We start from the raw sequence: 19,711 nt of genomic DNA, 5'->3' as shown, positions 1-19,711 counted from the left end.
TCTGAGAAAGAAAATGCTTGTTTTATTTTTAATCACAAACTGTTATTTTAATCATTTAATCATTTTAAATGACTTCTTGATTAAATTAAAAACTCAAACTTTTCAGCATTTTCTCACATTGTGAAAAAAACTATGAAATTTTATTACCTATTGAATATTTTGTGATGCACCAACAAAGAGTAGTGTACAATTTAGATAAAGAAGAAAAAGTAAATTTTGGACATGGTTTTGCGTTGCTCCCCTTTTACTCTGATGTCTCCAAATAAAATTCAAAGCAACTGATTGCCTACAGACGTCACCTAATTAGTGAAGAGTCCAGATGTGTGTAATTTAACCAGAGGCTCCACTCACACAGAGACAAACACATCAAATTTTCATAAAAACAGTTGGGAAAAATGGATGCAAACACTGTAGTGAGAATAAATGCAGCTCGCATGTAAACACTGAAACTTTTCAATAATGAGCCCTGAAACACCCAAAGCCTTCTGAAACATGGTGGTGGCGCCATCATGCTACGGGGATTCTGTTCTTCTGCGGGGACAAGGAAGCAGGTTTGAGTTAATTGTCTATTTGTCTGGAAAACATGAAACCAAGGTTAAAAACCAAAACAGCAAATAGAATCTAAAGTTTTTCCTTTCAATCTCTTGATTTATTTCTGTTTTAATTTAAGTTAAAAACGAATCTTACTGCCTAATTAAGACCATATTAACATCACTGAAAGCCGCATCTCCAAACCTGACAGCGTCCCGAGCCGTGAAAAATGATCAGAACCTTGTCTGTAATCATATACAGCAAATGTGATCTGGCACACATCTAATCCACCTTGGCCGAGGTGTTCCAAAAGCACATTAGTCGATCCGCGCGTGGGAGCAGATGCATTTGAGTCGCGTCAAGTGCAATGGAGGCGCTATCAGAAAGCCGCGCTGATGACACTGCTGCATTAAGCAGCTGTCCACTCCCATGATCATTAGCGCGATATGGATGCAGCGAAGCAGGGAGCAGGATGCCGGATTGCTACAAAGACAGCTCTCCAGGGGGAGAAGGGAGGGAGATGAGTCTAAACAACATCAAGTCGCCGCAACCCTCAGAGACACGGCCAGAACTTTTACAAGCACAAAACAAATATAGGATTAAATTCTCCCAGCATCCTCCAGCGATTAGGCAATGTTCCTTCACCCGACTGCATCAAATTCAGGGCAGCGTGGATGTTTTACTGTCACTTTTCTGTCCCTGAATTTAAATTTGAGATGTTGTAAAGAAAGAATTAACTCCAGAAAAGGTGAGCTGCACTATTTTTGAGTGTTGGTGTTTTTTTATAATTTGGGACGCACCGATCCACTTTTGTGACTCCCGATACCGATATCTGAGGCCTAGTATCGCCCAATACCGATCCAATAGACAAAAATATCTCTAAATTGATCTTAAATGTTTAATTTTAAACACAGACATGAGTTAGGGGTGCACCGATTTAGGGTCCAGGTGATCTCTAGAAATCAGTCACTGTCTCTTCTGCTCTCCTGTGAGAAGTTTGATGGACAGATCAACCCAGCAGGTCATGTCTGCATGCTTGCAATTAATAGTCACCACAATGACGCAGCTCAGCAAATTTCTTGCTATATTTAACAAAATTCAGAGGGAAAAAAATGATATCGGCCAAAATCGGAAACGGCAGGTCAGGCTTTTAAAGATCAGTAATCAGGAATCGACCAAAAAACGTGCAGTCGACGCAGCCTTAACATAAATGTATTGACTTATAAATTTATTTGGTAATGTAGCACCAGTACACCTCATTTAAATACGCCAACACCTTCACAAGCTGGTCAAACATGTAAAAACAGTCAGCAGCCAATGTTTAATACGTCATAAAGAAATTGAAACTGTTGTAAACATTAGGTTGGCTATTTTCGTGAAACATAAAAATAAACTGCAACACAAATCTTCTTCAAATGGTTCAGAAATAAGAAATCGTTTTGTCACCGATACCCGACGTAGAACTTTTTAAAATATCGGATTGATAAGGATATTAATGTTAGATCGGTCCGTCCGTCCATTCTCAGCTTGTAATAATTTCCAGTGTTAAACATTTTCCCTGTTCAGATATTCAAACAAAGCTATTTCCGGATTAAGACGCGCTGGGACGGAGTCACGTGATTACGTAATGACCCAATCAGGACGTTTTATTAATTCAGCGTTTTCTATTAAGTTGAGCATTGCATCTTTGGTTACAGGTTTCTTTTTTTCAGTGTTATGATTCTTATATTTATTTCACATAAATTGATAACAGTTTATTGAGTGAGAAGATTCCTCTTTTGTCTTCTTGTGGGCGGAGCCTGTGGCTATAAAACACGGATCTGCACTGCAGCAAATCCTGATTTTGTTAATAATGTGCACGATAATTTTGCATAATATTTCCGCTTTACACCTGAATTGTTTGCTTACTACTCCAGATATCCACTGAGTTACCATGATAAATAGATAATTGGTGTTTTGTGCTCCACCTGTCACAATGTTATATTTGGTTGGTGTAAAAACTGCTGATTAAGGGAGTTGTAGTTCCCTCTTCTGAGTCAAGGTCTACACAGGTGCACAATGTTTCTCCTTTTAAATGCTAATAAATTATGAAAAACTTACATTTGCTAACTGTGCTTTGCTTTCATAATAGATGCTAATGTTACCTTGCTGTTTTGCAAGGTTAGCTTAAGCGACCTTGAGGACAACATGTTCTGAAGCCACAAATCTAAAAAGTGAATTTCAAGAAACCCTAAAAACTCACTTCTTGGAAAATACCTGATTTGGGATTGGGAGATTAAGAAAAAAAATCCTTTCCCTTAGAAATATTTAAAGTTTGAATGACTGTGTTAGCCTTTAGCATTTAGCAAACTGTAACTGGAAGATGTAACCTTGCTCCTTGACGATTCTCAGCCTCAAAGAGGCTCAGTCGTATATTATGAAACAGTGTCTAATTAGTGCGGCGCTAAATTTTATGCAAGGGATTAAAAATCAAAGTTTAACGAAGATTAGACACAGGAGAAAAAAGTTTTCATTAAAACGGTTGCCATTAGCGATGAGCTAGCCAAGCGAGGATCAGGGAAGACCAGAGAAACAGCCTGAAATCCAAACGTTGCGTACTTCATGTTTAATTTGTGCTCAGTTAGTTTGCAGTGTGTGCCACTAACAGTGATGAGGCCCTCCTGTGTTTTCTGGCTGTACAAAGCGAAGCCACACAGGGGGTCATTATTTGTGACGTGAGGAAGGACAGGCATGTCTTCCTACTGCACAGATTTTCCTGTACACACCCCAAGTTTTGTGCACGGTCATTCTGTCCCTGCTGCACACATGCAGCATAAGTCTCCCACAGTGTGTGTGTTTCTGTGTGTGTGTGTTTACTGAGCTATGGAAAGAGGTTCACCTCCGAGCCATGGGGTGAGTGAAGATTCCTGGCGCAATGGGACAGCCCGCAACCCAGTCCATCCCAGTAGACCCCTGCCATGACTGCCTGTACCCTCTGATTTGGACTGAGGGCAATCAAGCAGACCCAGTAAACAATACAGAGCCGGGGCATTGAAAACCACAATAGCTCTTCAATGTATTCCTCTTAGATCACCAGGGACACCAGTGTTTGTCCGACCACTGTGGAAGCAGAGAGAGGAAGTATGGAGAGACTATTAAAACAATCAAAGATGCTATTTAATGCTAATGGACGATGGGAAGACATGGCATACAGTTCACTAACAGAGCTTCTTAAGGAACATCCATTAGAGGCTTGGTTTACGGGAAAACTTATCTGTCTCCCTCTCTTGCTCCCAATTCTATATATATATATATATATATATATATATATATATATATATATATATAGACAATACAAGAGCAATGATGCAATCACTTAAAAGTTATTGTGTCTTACAAATCCTACGAGCAAATCTATTCTTATCTCTTGTGTCTATGTTGGGTTTTGTAAATAAACTGCACAGGTTCTGGATACCATCTCATCTCCAGGCAGAAGAATAAAAACTTTTCCTTTCACATTACCTGCATCCCCATTGACACATGATAAGGCTGCTGAAAACCTCTCATCATAACTATTTATGAGGGAGATCACAACTTACAAAAGCAGCAATTGTTGTTTTTTCTCTTTCCACTCATCTTTATGCAAACAAACCAGGAACATGGTGCGTAGTTTGTGTCTCCAAAATAAAGAGCAACTTTCACCAGAAGCCATGAGTCCAGCAAGCTGATTGTGGTGTTCAAGTTAAAAGTTTGTGTCAATGACACAACATGTACTGTAACGTAGACCGACTTACTCACTACACACTTCACCAGGCGGAAGAAGAAGTAGGAAGCTACACTACCTCCAAACACTGAAGGATTTAAGGTACTGGTACCTGGATTTGAGAATCGATCTTACAGTATAAACGTCTATATTTCGGTGTCAATCTGCACATCACTAGTCAGCACATCGCTGTGATGCATGTTGGCGGATGGGATGGCGTGGTCCGGCTACCCGACGGAAATCCCACCAGTTAACTTTTATCTACAAAACACTACTTGGGTTCCTGCTGGCATAAAACATTTGAAGGTGGTTTAGCTTGAAAATCAAAGCCCACCTGCTGCCTTGAAAATACAATTCAAGTCAACAAGAAAATTGTTTTTGTTTTAACTCAGAAATGAAGTTGATTTAAAAACAAGAGACAAGTTGTCTACACATTGTTTTTTAAGCTCATTCATCTTAAATTGTGAGTTTTAACTTAACGCTGCAATTTAAACCAAAATAAAATTCTGTTCTGATCATGATTTTTATTAAACATCACAATAAATTCTGCTCAGGAACATTTAGTGTGAGCAGAACATTATCCTCAAGCTTTGCAAACTGTCAGTTCCATTAAAATATATATATTTAATAAAACATAAGTCAGTTTTCACTGTTTATTTTTCTGAGGTGTTTCATTTGGTTTTCATTTTCAAAAGTCCTGTTAAAATAATTTGACACTGATGTGCTTTAATTATGTCCTTATTTGTAAAACCAGTGCATAACTTCACAAGACGCTGAACAATGCTCATTTTAATTTTTATTTTTCATGTTGGGCCCTAATGTACTGCTGTACTTTAAAACTAGAGAACTTTTACTAACATTTGTTTTCTAACCATCTATATGAAACCTTCCTGTTAGAGGTTTTGATTTCACCAGAGAAAACTTTTTGAAATTCTGATCTTGGTCACAGAAGCAAACTATCTTTACACTAATAATTTTGTTTTTCATTGTTCGGCCCAACCCAAGAGACAGAGATTTTTCATTAGTTTAGAACTTGTTGCCTTGGGGGGGAGCAATGAGATATTTGACCAAACACAGAAAGCCAATAAGGGGCCATCGATTAGGACGGGATGAGCACCATATTGGACGCACAGGTGGCAAAAAGAAATTAAAAAGCTGCAACAAAGAAATGGAAGGAAACTAAAGTGGAACGCGTGGATCTCATTGCATCTGGAGGGAAGAAGTCACAATAATAAATCTGAGTGAACAATGGGAGAACAAAGTGTACTTCAAGGTGAAATTAGTCACCACCTGACGAACTGACATCTTTTATGCATCTTCTGCAATCATGTCGTTTTAGATTTCTGGTAAAAGCAGGAGCGCAATCAGTCAGAATCTGAGTTTGCTCTGCATCGACATTTACAAAGAATTAAGAGTTTTAGGTTTCTCACTTCCAAAGTTGTTGCTGCATCATGTAAAACCTCATATGCATTACAACCCTGGCATTTCCTGCAGATGTTTAAAGACGTAAATGTCTGTGAGGATTGTTTTTCAGCCAGAGAGTAACTGTCCACAAAGCTGGAGTACCAATATTTGAATTCAACAGGAAATGACCAATGAATTTCACTGTTACTGAGAGCAGAATGGTCACATGTTTACATTTTTATAACTGACCTGTTGGGCTTTACTCGACTTTTTCTAAATTTACCTGATAAATCAGCACACAAATATAATAATTAAGGACGGTCATTTGTTGTTCACTTTGTGCTGCAGCAAAAAAACAAAAACTAACTCAGTCCCATTCATACCTTTTGCATCAAGTCATGCATCCTCTTTGCACAACGTTCTTATGTGAACAGCAACACCGGGCAAAGTCTGGACAGAATTGTCCACACATTCTCCAGGAAGTCTCCAGGGTTTAACAAACTCAGCTGCACAGGCCTGGTTAATGCATTTGGTCTGGGTGGCTGTGAGAGCTGTCAATCCACACCAGCAGTTCAGAGCAGCGCATTAAACATGCTTATGCTTTATTATCTAAACTCAAAATCCTCTTAAGAACTGATTGCACATTCTGAACCTGAGCAAAATATTTATCTCTAGTTTGTAATTCTACAAAAATTAGAAAATGTTCTGTCTTAGTTGAGACATTTAAAGACTGAGTTTTCCTCTGAGTCAGGGCTTCACGTGTGCGCTGCTTGGACTCCACCACCTTCTGGCGCCTGCGAACAGGTATTTTCCAGTCCAGGATAATTGGACGACGTTTTACAATACCTCAGCATTTGGTGGTTTTACTTCACAAACAGAAGGTCACCCAGAACGTTTTCTACTGGGCTAAGGTCTGGGAATTGGGCCGACGACTCTACAATTGGTCCTGAACCAAGATGCACAATGTGTGGACTTCTTACCCTCCTGAAAACACATTTCAAGGGAATTTCCTCTTCAAAATCAGACAATGTGGCTTCTTAAGAGTTTTCATGTATTCAGACTGAACCTTCATCCCCAGTATGAGACAAAGGGATCCAACACATGGAGCAATAAACGCTAGCTCACATTCTGACAGATCAAAGAGGAGAAAACAAAATGAAAACAAGTAAATCTGAGTAAATTATAAATATGATTGCGTTCATTACTTCCTGGTTCTCATCCAATCACGTCACCCATCTCTGTTTCTGTCTTCCAGACCTTAGCAGCACCAACTCTTTAAATAAATCTTTTGAAACCATTACTTTGTCTTGGCTGTGTTGGATTCCAGAAACACTCCAGGTATGTTTTTGATGTAAAGCTCAAACAGGTTGATTTTACATAACGCTGCCCCATTAGCACTGTTGGAAGGGGAAGATCGGGTGAGAAATCGGAATAGAAATCTTGCCGTCATGGATGCCTTTCCTTTACGGAGGAACTGAAGGATTTGTTTGTCGCAGTCGAGTTTTCGTGAAGATCGACATCAGCGACCTGTTGTTCCCTTAATCCCCACAACGCGTCCAATCATCTATAAAACAAAGCGGTGGTCAGATGCAGACACAAGTCCAGCATCTGAGGCCAGAGGAATATTACGAGCAGCTTTCCACGCTGCTGTTTCCGCACTTTAATGAACTCTTAGACCTTTTTTAATAACTGTTGATAGATGAGACACGCAGGGACAAACTGCTTCTAACAGAGAAAAGGTTGCTTTCTGACTATCGACTTTATTCAATGTTGACAATAGGGAATGAGTATGTTTGTGTTGTAAATAGTAAGTATGCAGCAGCTATAATATGAATTGGCTGCAACTGGATACATCTGACTAGGGGGCAAATGGACCTAATGGTAGTCTTAATGCTGGCCTTGAATAATGAGGCCTTTGTCTAATAAAACTGGAAAGCCTCCAAATACCTATAGGGACCTCAGCTAGTTAGTGCAATAACAGTCTATCAAAAGAGAAAGCAAAGTGATTACTTAGAGGGTAATAAATACAAGGTCCGTGCTGGGGAAGGACCAGAGCCTGGAGTGAGAGAAAGAAACGGAGAGGAACGAGAAGAAGACAGATGAAAAGAGAGAGAAAGAGCGCAGTAGGTTGATATAAATTAACACATCACAAAAGCTGCGAAGCTGCTGCAGGTAACTGCTTAACCTTGTAAATCTTTCAGTGGCTATAACATTAAAATTGCCTCAGTTAAGAAAAAAAGAGAAGGTGGAAACTTCAGGCACAAGGACCTTGATTGTAACACAAGGAACAAATGAAATTATTTGGAAAGGATAAAAGTTTTTTTCTCTCTCTCCCTCTGACAATTTTTTTTTAATTCTCCAAAACATTAAATTTTTCCATACTTTGTTCAAACAGAAAGAACCACAGGATGAATGCAATCAAAGCCACCAAGGGCAAAGAAGATTCCCTTGAGATGTAAAACTCCAATAAAACTTTTGTCCCCCTTCTTAAAATGACAAAGTGAAAACTTTACACCTAAAATCCAAGCAGGTGAATTCTTCCAAAGCTAAAGTTAGGTTAGAGGAAATAAGCTTCACGTTTTGGCACAAAGGGACAATAAAAATGCTTTGCAGTGGGATTCCCAGAATGTTTTACCTGTGGACTGAACTCAAAGAAACAGCTTCAGGGGTGGAGGACAGGACACAATAACACCACCATCAATTACAGAGAGAGGGAGAGACGGGGCGAGAGAGAGAGAGAGGGAGAGAGAGGGAGAGAGAGGGAGAGAGAGAGGGAGGTTGGGGAGTCGACATGAGGATGGACAGCCTGGAGGGAGACGTGTAAGATTGGATGACAGCCGGATTTGTTCTCCACCATGTTGGTTCCAGTGAAAGTTGGAAAATTGTGATGCTCTAGCTGCTTTGTGTGTGTGTGTGTGTGTGTGTGTGTGTGTGTGTGTGTGTGTGTGTGTGTGTGTGTGTGCGTTTGTTTGTAATACCTTGTGGGGACGATTTTCCTGACATATGCTACGTTGTGGGGACCAGTCGCTCCTCGTGGGGACCTGAGCCTGGTCCCCACGAGGGGAAACCCTGTTTTTGGGTCAGGGGTCAGAGTTAGGGCTAAGGTATGAATTGAGTTTTGGTTGGTTAGGGTTAGGTATGTGATGGTTAGGGTTGGGAAAAGGGTAAAGGTAAGGTTTAGGCTGTAGAAATGAGTAGAAATGAATGGAAGTCAATGGAAAGTCCCCACAAAGATAGCAAAACAAACATGTGTGTGTGTGTGTGTGTGTGTGTGTGTGTGTGTGTGTCCATGCTGGCTCATTTTCCACCGACAGGTGAGCGATTCCCTCCACCTCTGCCCGGATGACCAATGCCTCTCCACCCCAGGCTCTGATCCATTCCAGCTGATTGATAACTGGAAGCCGATCACTGTTCACTGCTGACTGGGTGGAATGGGCCAGAACCCAGTCACCTTACTGGGCTGCACTGGGCTTTCCCAAACGTAAGCAGCAATAAACTGTAAATAAAATGCTCAGACCAGGCTGAGGTTCCAGTCAGTTGGTTCTGAAAAAGATCCGACGTCGAGTTTATTGTTGAAAACCGAGGGAAGCTAACATTTAGACAGATGGTTCAACAAGTCGTCCACCAACCCAAATGTTCTCCTTCAACTCATGTTAAAGTGTAACTACCCACCAAATCATCTGCTTTTTGGTAACTTTTACAAAAATATGTTGTTTCTTAAAACTCTCAACATGCCCTGACAGATAATCTGTAAAAGCATCGACCTCCTCCGTCTCCTCTGCTGCTGCTGTGTGGAGAAATGCACTGCTGCTGGTGAAAAACAACCAATCAGAGCCAGGAGGAGGGTCTGAGTGCTGTCAATTATGCTCATGTATGCGCTGCTAAATGTGCTAATGGTAGTGAACATAGACTTCCAGGAAAACTGTGCTATTGGGAAGGCGCTGTGGCGAGGCAGATAGCAACACATACATGGGAGTACACTAATGATTATTTTATTAATTTATTTATTCTATTGATTAACCGGATAAACATCAATCAGAGAGCATAAATCACTGAATGGCTTGAAGATCTGCTGGTGTTGCATCAACCTTCCAGTCCTCTCATGTCTTCTGGTTCTGGTTCTGCTCTGCATCAGAACCAGAACCAGAACCAAACAAGAAGCAGCATTCAGCTTCTATGCACCACAAATCTGGAACAAACTTCCAGAAAACTGCAAAACAGCCGAAACACTGAGTTGCCTTATATCACTCACCTGTTTAGTTTCCTTTAATTAGTAGTAACTGAAACATTGATTAATATTGATGTGTATTTGCTTGTTGATGGCATTAGACAAACTAAAGTTTAACGCTTGTTTCATAACTGGACACTGATGTTCTTATGATGTAAAATCACTTTGAACTGCTTTGTTGCTAAAATATGCAACACAAATAAACTAAACTCAACCAGATGACTCTTCCTGCCTACAGAAGTTACCATTTAACTTCCCTTTTGATTCAAACTTCTCGTAAAAATGTGAACTCTACAGTTGCAAGTAGTCGAGACTCACTCAGATTTTTTTTTTAAACCAAAGAAGGAGCAAAGTGGAAGATAAGGAGCCGGTCTCTGCCTCCTCCTGTCTGCCCATTAAAGCCTGAATTCCTCCACAAACTGTTTGTTTTCAGTTCAACTCCTCCAGGGTGCTGCACAAGATAGCCCTGCGCTCCTTTCTGTGCCTGTCTCCGTCTTCTCCGCTGTCGCTGACGCCCCCCCACTCCCCGTTCTGCTGGGGAATCTGTCTCCTATCAACATGTGGCACATGTCCTTGACAAGTAAAGAGGACCCCTCGCCGCGGGAGCTGGGCCGCCGTGTCAACCTCTGCTTTTTTCCTCCACACTTTCCCTCTCTTAATATTGAGTTGCTGGGATAAAAGGGGGCTGAAGGAATCTAATAACTGTGACAGTGGGGCTTTTTGGCTTTGTTCCTGAAGCTGTGCAGACACACACAGGGTAGTCTGCTGGCTCTAATGAAAGGTTAAATGAATAGGACAAAGTGACAGGAGGTACAATAAAGAAAGAAGAGGGAGGAGAGGAGATGTGTGCAAGCATGTGTCCATGTCTGAGTGCCTTGGCCAGGAGAGCTGCAATATTTAAAACAGATTAGTTTGCGACAGCGCGTGCATGTGTGTGTGTGTGTGTGTGTGTGTGTAGGTGTAGGTGTGTGTGTGTCCGACTGTCCCTCTAGGACACAGATGATGAGGAGGAATTCCAGCATGGGCTTCCTTGATAAACGTTAAGGTCAGCGTTGTAGGAGAGGGCGGGGGAACGGGGGACGCATGTCTCGTCTTGTGCCTCTCTCTGCCTGCGCCTTGGTGGAATGCAAAGTCACATGAAAGAGGCCCTCTTTCTCTCTGAGACTCGTCTCTTGTGTCTGTCTCAAAAGCACCACTGTCCCTCCCCCACACCACCTCCTGACACATTACCTGTCATCAGATTTCTCCCCCAACTCCAGAAACGGCCTCGCGATCAGATGCACGCACGTGTGTGTCTGCAAAGAGACATTCGCTGAAAAACGTTGCGTTTCCCTCAAACGGGGAAAGTTTGCTGAGACTGAAGCAAACACACAATCCTGTCATCATGAGGCTGCTTATTTACTGTGATTATCGCCACAAATGGTGCCTCTTTCAGCCAACAATCACACGCTCGGCGTTCAAACGTATCATCTAAATTTCTGGTCGGAGCAGTCAATTAAAACCGAGAACCAAGAAGCTGTAACTGAGGTGAGGCTTATGAGTTAATCTGAATGTTTGTGTTAAATCTAAAGTTCAAGATTTTGTCAGAACAATCCGATAAACTCCAAACATTCACTGGTTCTGGATGGTTTTTGTCTTTATTACGGCCAGCTCTGTCCAAACTACAAACCCCATTCATTATAATTAATAATAATTAAACTTTTTCATCTTAAAAAATGGTATGTTACGTTCATGCTCTTATTTTGAAGTGGATGAAGTCGCAGCAGTTCCATTTCCTGTCCTCATGTTTTCTCTTTTTCTTCACCCTAAGAACTTTTCTTCAAACAAGAAACATACAGAAACAACATTTATATAATATTAGTAGTTTTTCGAGGGCAGATATAATTTGAATTGAATATTCAGCATTAGTATTTGCTAAATATTGTGTTGGTTTAGTGATTTAGCGCTAGCAGAACTAATTTACCTTATTGCTACCACAGCTTTTGTAGCTAATTACTGTCTCCTATAGATGAATGTGGAACTAATGTCTATAATTAGTAATATAATTTATAATTATAAAATCTTTATTATGGAACCTTTAAAATGTCTAAAATGACATAAAAGTCTATATTCATGCTCGTATTTTGAAGTGGGTGAGGACGGAGTAGCTCCATTTCCTCTCTTCACGTTATTTTCTCTTTTCCCTCCCAACAACTTTACTTCAAACAAGAAACATACAGGAGCAAAATAACAGTGAGTAAATATCAAAATTAAATTGATACATGAGGGTTGTAGTTTTTCAAGGGCAGATATAATATCAGTTGAAGTTAGCGCTTTAGCATTAGCAGAACTAACGTTTATGATTTGTGCTTTATAACGTTTTAGCAGCTAATTACTAAAGTAAACTGTCTCATGCAATTAATGTGTCTTAAATTATATAAAACAGTTCAATTCAAGGCATCGTTTAATCGTGAAAGCAAAATTATTTTTGAATACTGCATAGAGGCACACATGATCTGTAGCATTAAAATTACAGGAAAACAAGAACTTAATTTATTTTTGTCTTTGTTTTACTTTAGCTGAGAAAATCCAACACTGGGAGAAATATGAATCCATTCAACGAGTCTGCAGGTGAAATAAGAGTGTCAGGCAGCGTTAGGAGCAAAAGACCGAGACACGCGGGGCAATATCTCCAAAGTCAACATGCTACGTCTCAGTCCTCAGGAATTTTTCATGAGCCACCACTTATCTTGTCATATCAGATTTCTTCCACCAGCCTTTTTAAGGAAAAGGGAAAAGACACCTTTAGGGCAAATTATTCTCTTTTAATCAAATCACTCTGTATGGCCTGAGGATATCCCTCCATACCTTTTGAGTCACCGGGGCACAGCCATTAACGCACACGCCCCGAAAGAAAAAAAAAGAGAAAATAAATTATCCCTATCGTCAAGCTCTTGTCAGTCTGTTTGGAAATAAGAAAGGAAGAATGAAAAAGAAAGAAAGAAAGAAGCAAAGAAACTAAAAAAAAAGGACGGGAGAAAGTTAGGAAGAAAAGAAAGAAATGAGGAAGAAGGGAAGAAAGAAATAACCAAAGAAAAAAGGAGGGAAGAAATGAATGAAGGAAAGATCGGGGGAAAGGAAGAAAAGAAAAAAGAAATAAATAAAAAAGCATAAACAAAGAAAGAACAACAGAAAGAATGAATGAAACATGGAAGAAAGAAACAAAGGAAAGGAAGGAAGGAAAGAAGAAATAAAGAATAAACAAAAAATGAGAAATAAATTAAGGAAAGAAAGAGGGAACAAGGAAAGAAACAAGGAGAAGAAAGAAAGAAAAAGGAAGGAAGCGAGAAACGAAGAATGGAAAGATGGAAGGATAGAAGAATGAAAAATGAGATAAAGATGTGAAGAATGAAACAAAGAAAGAAATTAAGAAAGCAAGAAGGGAAGAAAGACAAAAAGGACACAATGAAAGAAGTGAAAAGGAAGGATGGAAGGAAAGAAAGAAAAAACCCAACAAGAAAATTAAAGTTCCAACTTCAAGCTGGAGTTTCAATCACCAGTAGAAAATCCAGATTTTCTCACTGCCTGTTCATGGAAATCCAGCGAACAACTTTATCCTGCACTGCAGTTCATGCAGGCAGCAGCCATAAAATATAAATTATATCACATAACCTTATACCTCCCAGCTGAGCCATTTGGTTACAACTCTACTCCTGTTCGCTGCAGCTCCACTTCTCTGGTATTTCTATACTGCCGACATGAGTTACATCCCAGCGCCGCTCAACAACGAACGGATCGCGGCCCAAATGGAACCGACTGGAGCGCCGCCACAGCGAAGTGTTTACTTTACGCAGCTGCTGGTAATTAGCTTTGGACAGAATCAATTAAGGCACCTTAAACCAGAGGTGGGCAGAGTATCCAGAAAGTATACTGAAGTAAGAGTAGTACTACTTCAGCATATTTTACTCAAGTAAAAGTAAATACTTATTTGGAAAACATCTACTCAATAACTGATGAAATGATCAATCATTTAATATTTAAAAATTACATCATCAGAGGCCCAAAATTTAAGGTGGAAATTTTGGTATCTTAAGGACAAAAATGACAATAATTCATATAAGTAACAAAAAATAATAAAATTAGGCAAAAATAATTTTTTTCCAAATCAGTTTCTTTCAATAAAAAACTTATGAATCTTAAAAAAAAAAAACGCAGGTGTGTGTCTGTCTGGGGACTTTTTCATGTTTGTTTTTTATTCAGTGGGTAGAAAATCCAGAAATGATACTCAAGTAAGAGTAAAAATACTTCATAGTAAAATTACTCAAGTAAAGTAAAAAGTACCATGTAGTAAAATAATCCTAAAAGTTGTTTTTTTAGTTACTCAAATAAATGAGTAAATGTAACTAGTTACTACCCAACTCAGTCCTAAGCCTGAGCAGAAAACTCATTTAATTAAAAGCCACGTTTAACGTTTCTCTTTTTGTTTGTCAAAGTGACTTTTAGTAAAGTCACTGAGACTCCTGCAGACGCTTGTCCGTGTTTTCATTTTTTTCCTTCAGAGCATTTTGATGAACATGCAAAATGAAGCTTGAGGAGAAAAAAGACGTGCGTGTAGCGACAAGTCTCAGCTTTACAGCTTAAACACACCTTTTACCGCAGAGACTGATTCTAATCTGATTAATTTGCCATTTGCAATTGTGATCTTTCTTCCCACCGCAGACAATACTATCATTTAGCAGATTAAAGCTTTTGTATAATATCAGGCCGTGTCATGAAACAACCAAATTACTTTTAGGGATGACGTTTTGCTTTACAGCACAAAAAAGGAAAATCATTTACACAAAGCTACCTTAACCAAAAATGGATCAGATTTCCGTTTTGTTTTGTTTTTTAGGTCTGAGATGATGACTTAAAAAACAAAACTAATAGAAGAGAGAAATGAACAGATAAAAGTTCCTAAATGTTTTAATGTCAGAATCTCAGACTGTTCTCCTTTTTTGTGTTTAAAATGTAAAACACTAAAGTTGACAATGTTACAATAAATATTTATACAATAAACAGGTTTTAGGTAGAAACTCCTCTGGACTGAAAGGAAGCAAGGAAGGAAGGAGGGAAAAAAGAAATAAAGTAGCAACAAAAAAGGAAGGAAAGAAAAATGGAAGCATGAAGGACAGAAGAATGAAAGGAAGGAGGGAAGAAGCGAAGGACAGAAGGAAGGAAAAAGGAAAGGAATGACGAAATGAATGAAGAGAAGAAGGAAGAAGGACCAAAAAAGGAAGGGAGGAAAAAAGGAAGGAAGGAAGGAAAGAAGGAAGGAAGGACACACTGAAGAGCAATAGGATGAAAGAGGAGAGAGGACACAAGCCAGGACATGAGGAAAGAAGGAAGGATATAACAAAAGGACACATTTATACGATGGAATTTCTCATTAATGAGGAAAAAATCTGGAAATAAAAATGTTTTTGATTAGAGTGAAACATTTCAGTGAGACATTTCTGAGGAACTTGGCTCTTAAATGCTCTGAAAATATGAATAAAATTACCTTTACCTTTAATTATTTGTGAAAAACGCGCTGCCTTGTGAATGTTTTCAGAGTTTCTAAAGTATTTAAAAGAAAATGCAACTTGACATGCTATTGGCTACTGTTTACCAACCAGCCAATCCAGAAGCAGCATTCATTTTCATTGCTGCTGATTGGGTGAACCCCAAAGTTCGGAGATGACGACGACTGAAGATGTTAGCTTGGGTGTTAGCGCCAGAACTGATTCCACTGTGTATTTTAGTGCATGTTAAAGTATATTTGGTGTTTGAACTATTAAAGTATGCAGTTATGAGCGTTTTTTGGTAACATTGGCCGCTGTGGTCCCTAATCTAATGCTTATTTTCTCTTTCCATATTTACTACCATGCTACTTCTACAAGCGTTTTACTTGGTGGACATAACCGTAGCAAAAAATGACTTCATCATCTGCAAACCTACTTTAGATTGATGGATTGAGAGAAATGTTTCGACCTGTCAAAGTACTGATGGCAGCCGCCTGGTCTTCTACCTCGCATGCAGCTTCATCATTCACAGTGGAAATACGCCGCGTTCTTTAGCCGCACGTCTTTAGATGTTTCTACGTCTTCAGCTCTGCGCCTCCGGGATGCTGCACCGGTTAAGCAGGTGAAGTGAAATGATGGATGGATTTCTTATAGTTTGACTCCAGTCAAAGTGTGGTATGTTTTCTGTTTTAAATGTAAATCGTTTTGAGTTTCCTGTCCTGTTGTCTCCTTCCGTCTACCTGGATGTTTCCTTTGCCACATCTTCAGCTTGGATTCATGCGCTGCCATCGCTTCCTATTTTCTACTTGTTTCAACCCCATGCACTAAAACCGTCTCATTTCGCTTCATTTAACTTAGCAGTGCAGTGATGAACTATGGAGATAAAAGTGAGGAAAAAGAGATACTGTATATACTAGGATTAACATCAGTATCGACTGATGTTAAAGCTTTTGGAATTTTTTTCAGGATGTCGTGATAAAATGCAACTTGACACGCTATTGGCTCACAGCTTGAACTTGAGCGTTAGCGTCATGGCTCCTCTATGAACTGGTAAAACAGCCCAGCATTTTACATTTCTGCAAGTTTTAGATCCTGATGGCTGGTAACAAAAACTCTCCTGCCCCAATCCAGGCTAATTTGGAATCCTTTCCATTTCTTCAACTGACTGACTCAGATGAAGGCTGAGCTGCAGACTCAGTTGAATAATTGTGCAGGTATTTGTCTATAAATGCAAATGATCTTGTGTCTCCAAAGCCTCAGGAAGTCAGAATGTTCATCTCTTAAAATATTCTGATTTCTTTTCCTTGCTGCAAAGTAAAGGTCTGAGTGAACTCGCTCCAGTATTTTTTTCTTCCTCTCGGTTTGAATTCATGACATTTTCTGATGGCTGTCTAAGAATCACATGAACAGAGACCAGATTTCCTCATGTTTTCTTGAGCGTAAGTGTGTGAGGATTCAGTTTCATACTTTGTGTAGCGAGGAAAAGGAGAAAAGTAATTATCTCTCTCACATGTATGTTGTTCTAAGTTACGTTTTATATTAAATTAGAAGTCCAGCCATCCAATTTGTTTTAACATTTAATCGTGTCTCTGCTTGGTCTCTAAAGTTCACGGTTTGAGTTACGCTGCTGTGTTCAAAGGTTTCCACACAGAGACACCGCTACATTTACCCCCACCTCCCACTTTCAAAATATTACCTTTTCTGTCACTGCCAAGACACACTATCAGCCACACAGGAGATTACTGATAGAGCGTAGCTGGGATGTATCATTACAGCGAGGAACCACCGCTGGTTGAATTTAAAACACTGCAGAAACGTCGGCTTGATATCATCAGGTGAGACGGAAAATGTGCTCAAAATCTCCACATAGCAGTAAGAATGAAAGACAAAGTTTAGTTTGAGCAGAAATCTGTTTTTGGTTTATGAAATGTGTTTTTTTTTGTAGAAATGATTAAAAGTGGCATAACAATGTCTTATATTTCATCTTAAAGGCGCACATGGCACCATTTTATAGCAAATTACCTTCAGTTGTTATAAAATGCTGTGTATATCAAATTTGATGTCGTAATTTCATGCCTTGAAATTGGGCCTATGTCTCTTTAAGAAGCTCCTCCTCCTTTTGAAACTCCGCCTTCAGGAAGTCATGGCTCCTCTGTTAACCCTTTAGCAACGTTTTTTCCAGCATTGGACTGAGCAGTAGCTCCTATAGTGAACTCAACTGTTCCACCAGGTGTTTGCTAATTACTGCTGGCTAGTTTGAAGGAGCTGACTGGAGGCGGAGCTGCGTCTCGAAGGCGGAGCCAGGTCCACCGAGGTGTTTAGCATGGCTGAATGGTTGCCATGGAGATGAAAGGATTTCTCAGACATGCATAAGAGAATCAAAGGAACACTCCAGGTATATTTTTGTTGAGGGAATAACTTTATGACATGATGTAAAACTAAAAAAAAGTAAATTTTACATAATACTGCCCCTTTAAGTGTGACATCAGATCATCCAGTAGCAGTCAGTCTTGTGATCAATATGAAGATACCTCTGACTGAAGACTAACAAAGGAAACTAGAGGGTTATGTTAGTAATATTACAGACAAAATCTTACTTGAAAGAAATAAGCAAAGACAAGAATATCAGTGAGAATTCCTATGAAAAGACTAACATTTGTAATACACAGACAGAGATGGACAGCAGATGCTTTTCCTTTTACCTTAAAATTGTACAACTTGAAATTACAAAACTAGATTTGCTTAATGGAAATATGCCAATTCTGAAAAACCTCACGATTTTTGTTAAAAGGTTTTGCTGGTAGGATGTGTTTTATTTTTTTATTTGGCTGGATCAAAAATTGGTTTATTTAAGAAAACTGCAGCAGAAACAGAAACACGGATTTCACATCACACGAGTCACATGATCAAAATCTCAAAGACGACAACAGGAAGTAGATACAGGATGATGGCGCACCGTGTTTTTATGAACAAACTTATTCACGGGATTTTAATTGTGTTTCTTATTTAATAGAAACATCACAGTTACGAAATTATGTTTTATCGACGTTAGCGCAGTATTGCTAAAGTTTTGTGTGCATTTCTAAAGGAAACAGCTGATAGATGATCAGCTCTGGCGCCATGACTGAATTATGAATATATCTAATGTAACTGTTTACATCCATCACTGCCATGACTTTTAATGACTTATCACACGAACAATTAGTTTACTTTCTTATTCAATGGAAACACAGAAATAGCAAAATTGTGATTTTTAGACAAAGATTTGCACAAATTTAATGGAAACGCAGCTAATGAGAGTTTAGAAGGAGACAGACAGAGTGGGGTAGAGGACAGTGTGTGTGTGTGTGTGTGTGTGTGAGAGTGAAGGGGTGGTTCACCATGTGAGCAGTAATCAGAGGGAGCCAGCAGGGGGGACAGTGGAGGTTGGTGGGGTCAGAGCAGAGCACCACTAAGCAGCCCTTCTCTTCATTAGGGGCCTCTCTAAGGAGGGGGGGCGTCACAGGCCTACCTGTCCACCAGATTATTGAACCGACTAACCAGTGGCTCACACACACACACACACACACACACACACACTCACACACACACACACACACACACACACACACACACACACACACACACACACACACACACGCACACACACACACACACACCTCTGATTCTCCCAGACCCAGAGGAATCACGACCCAGCCTCGCTGACAACTTTAACTTTTTCTTTAACCTGACTCCGTCGCCGCTGCCGCTGACCTCAACCACCCTCTACTTTTCGACCTTTGTCACCTTCAGAAGATGAAAAATGTTATTTCCTGAACTCACAAATACTCACACGTCAACAGAACGAAGACGACTGAAACTGCATTTCACCTTGCGACTCAAGAAACTGCAGCATGAGGAAAAAAAGGTCGAGGCTCTGAGATGGACGCCGATGTTTCAAACGTCCCGCTGACAGACGGGCTGCAGAGCATTTGAAGCAGCAACATTTATCCACCACATTTTCTGTAACAGTTTCTTTACTTTCCCTCCCTCTGTCTGCTCATCTCACAAATTGTTCAACCCAAGCTCAGAAGAGTCCTGAACTGATTTAAGACACAGAAGTTCTTCTCCTCAAAAAAACACAGTGAAGATGCGTTTTGGGTTTTTCGTTCATAAATAAACTCAGATCTCATGCAAATGGATTTGTTTGTTTCTCAGACTGAATCACAAAGAAAGCAGAATATTTAAGGTTTAGAGGAGGAAGTTTAGAGGAGGCTTCAGGCCTGGCTCAAATGAAATGACATC

The 19,711-nt window shown here is 39.7% G+C and overlaps 1 protein-coding gene across 1 annotated transcript in view; it reads right to left on the bottom strand.

The window, feature by feature from the left end:
- The window catches only part of bnc2 (basonuclin zinc finger protein 2), a 227,118-nt gene that overhangs the window by 206,061 nt on the left and 1,346 nt on the right, over positions 1 to 19,711 (bottom strand). The window lies entirely within an intron of this gene.

The sequence above is a fragment of the Poecilia mexicana genome, unplaced genomic scaffold, assembly GCF_051168715.1.
Source record: "Poecilia mexicana isolate PSO_F unplaced genomic scaffold, ASM5116871v1 scaffold_1, whole genome shotgun sequence".
NCBI lineage: Eukaryota > Metazoa > Chordata > Actinopteri > Cyprinodontiformes > Poeciliidae > Poecilia > Poecilia mexicana.
Note: the sequence above shows the minus strand (reverse complement) of the source record. Positions and strands in the feature narration are given on the sequence as shown.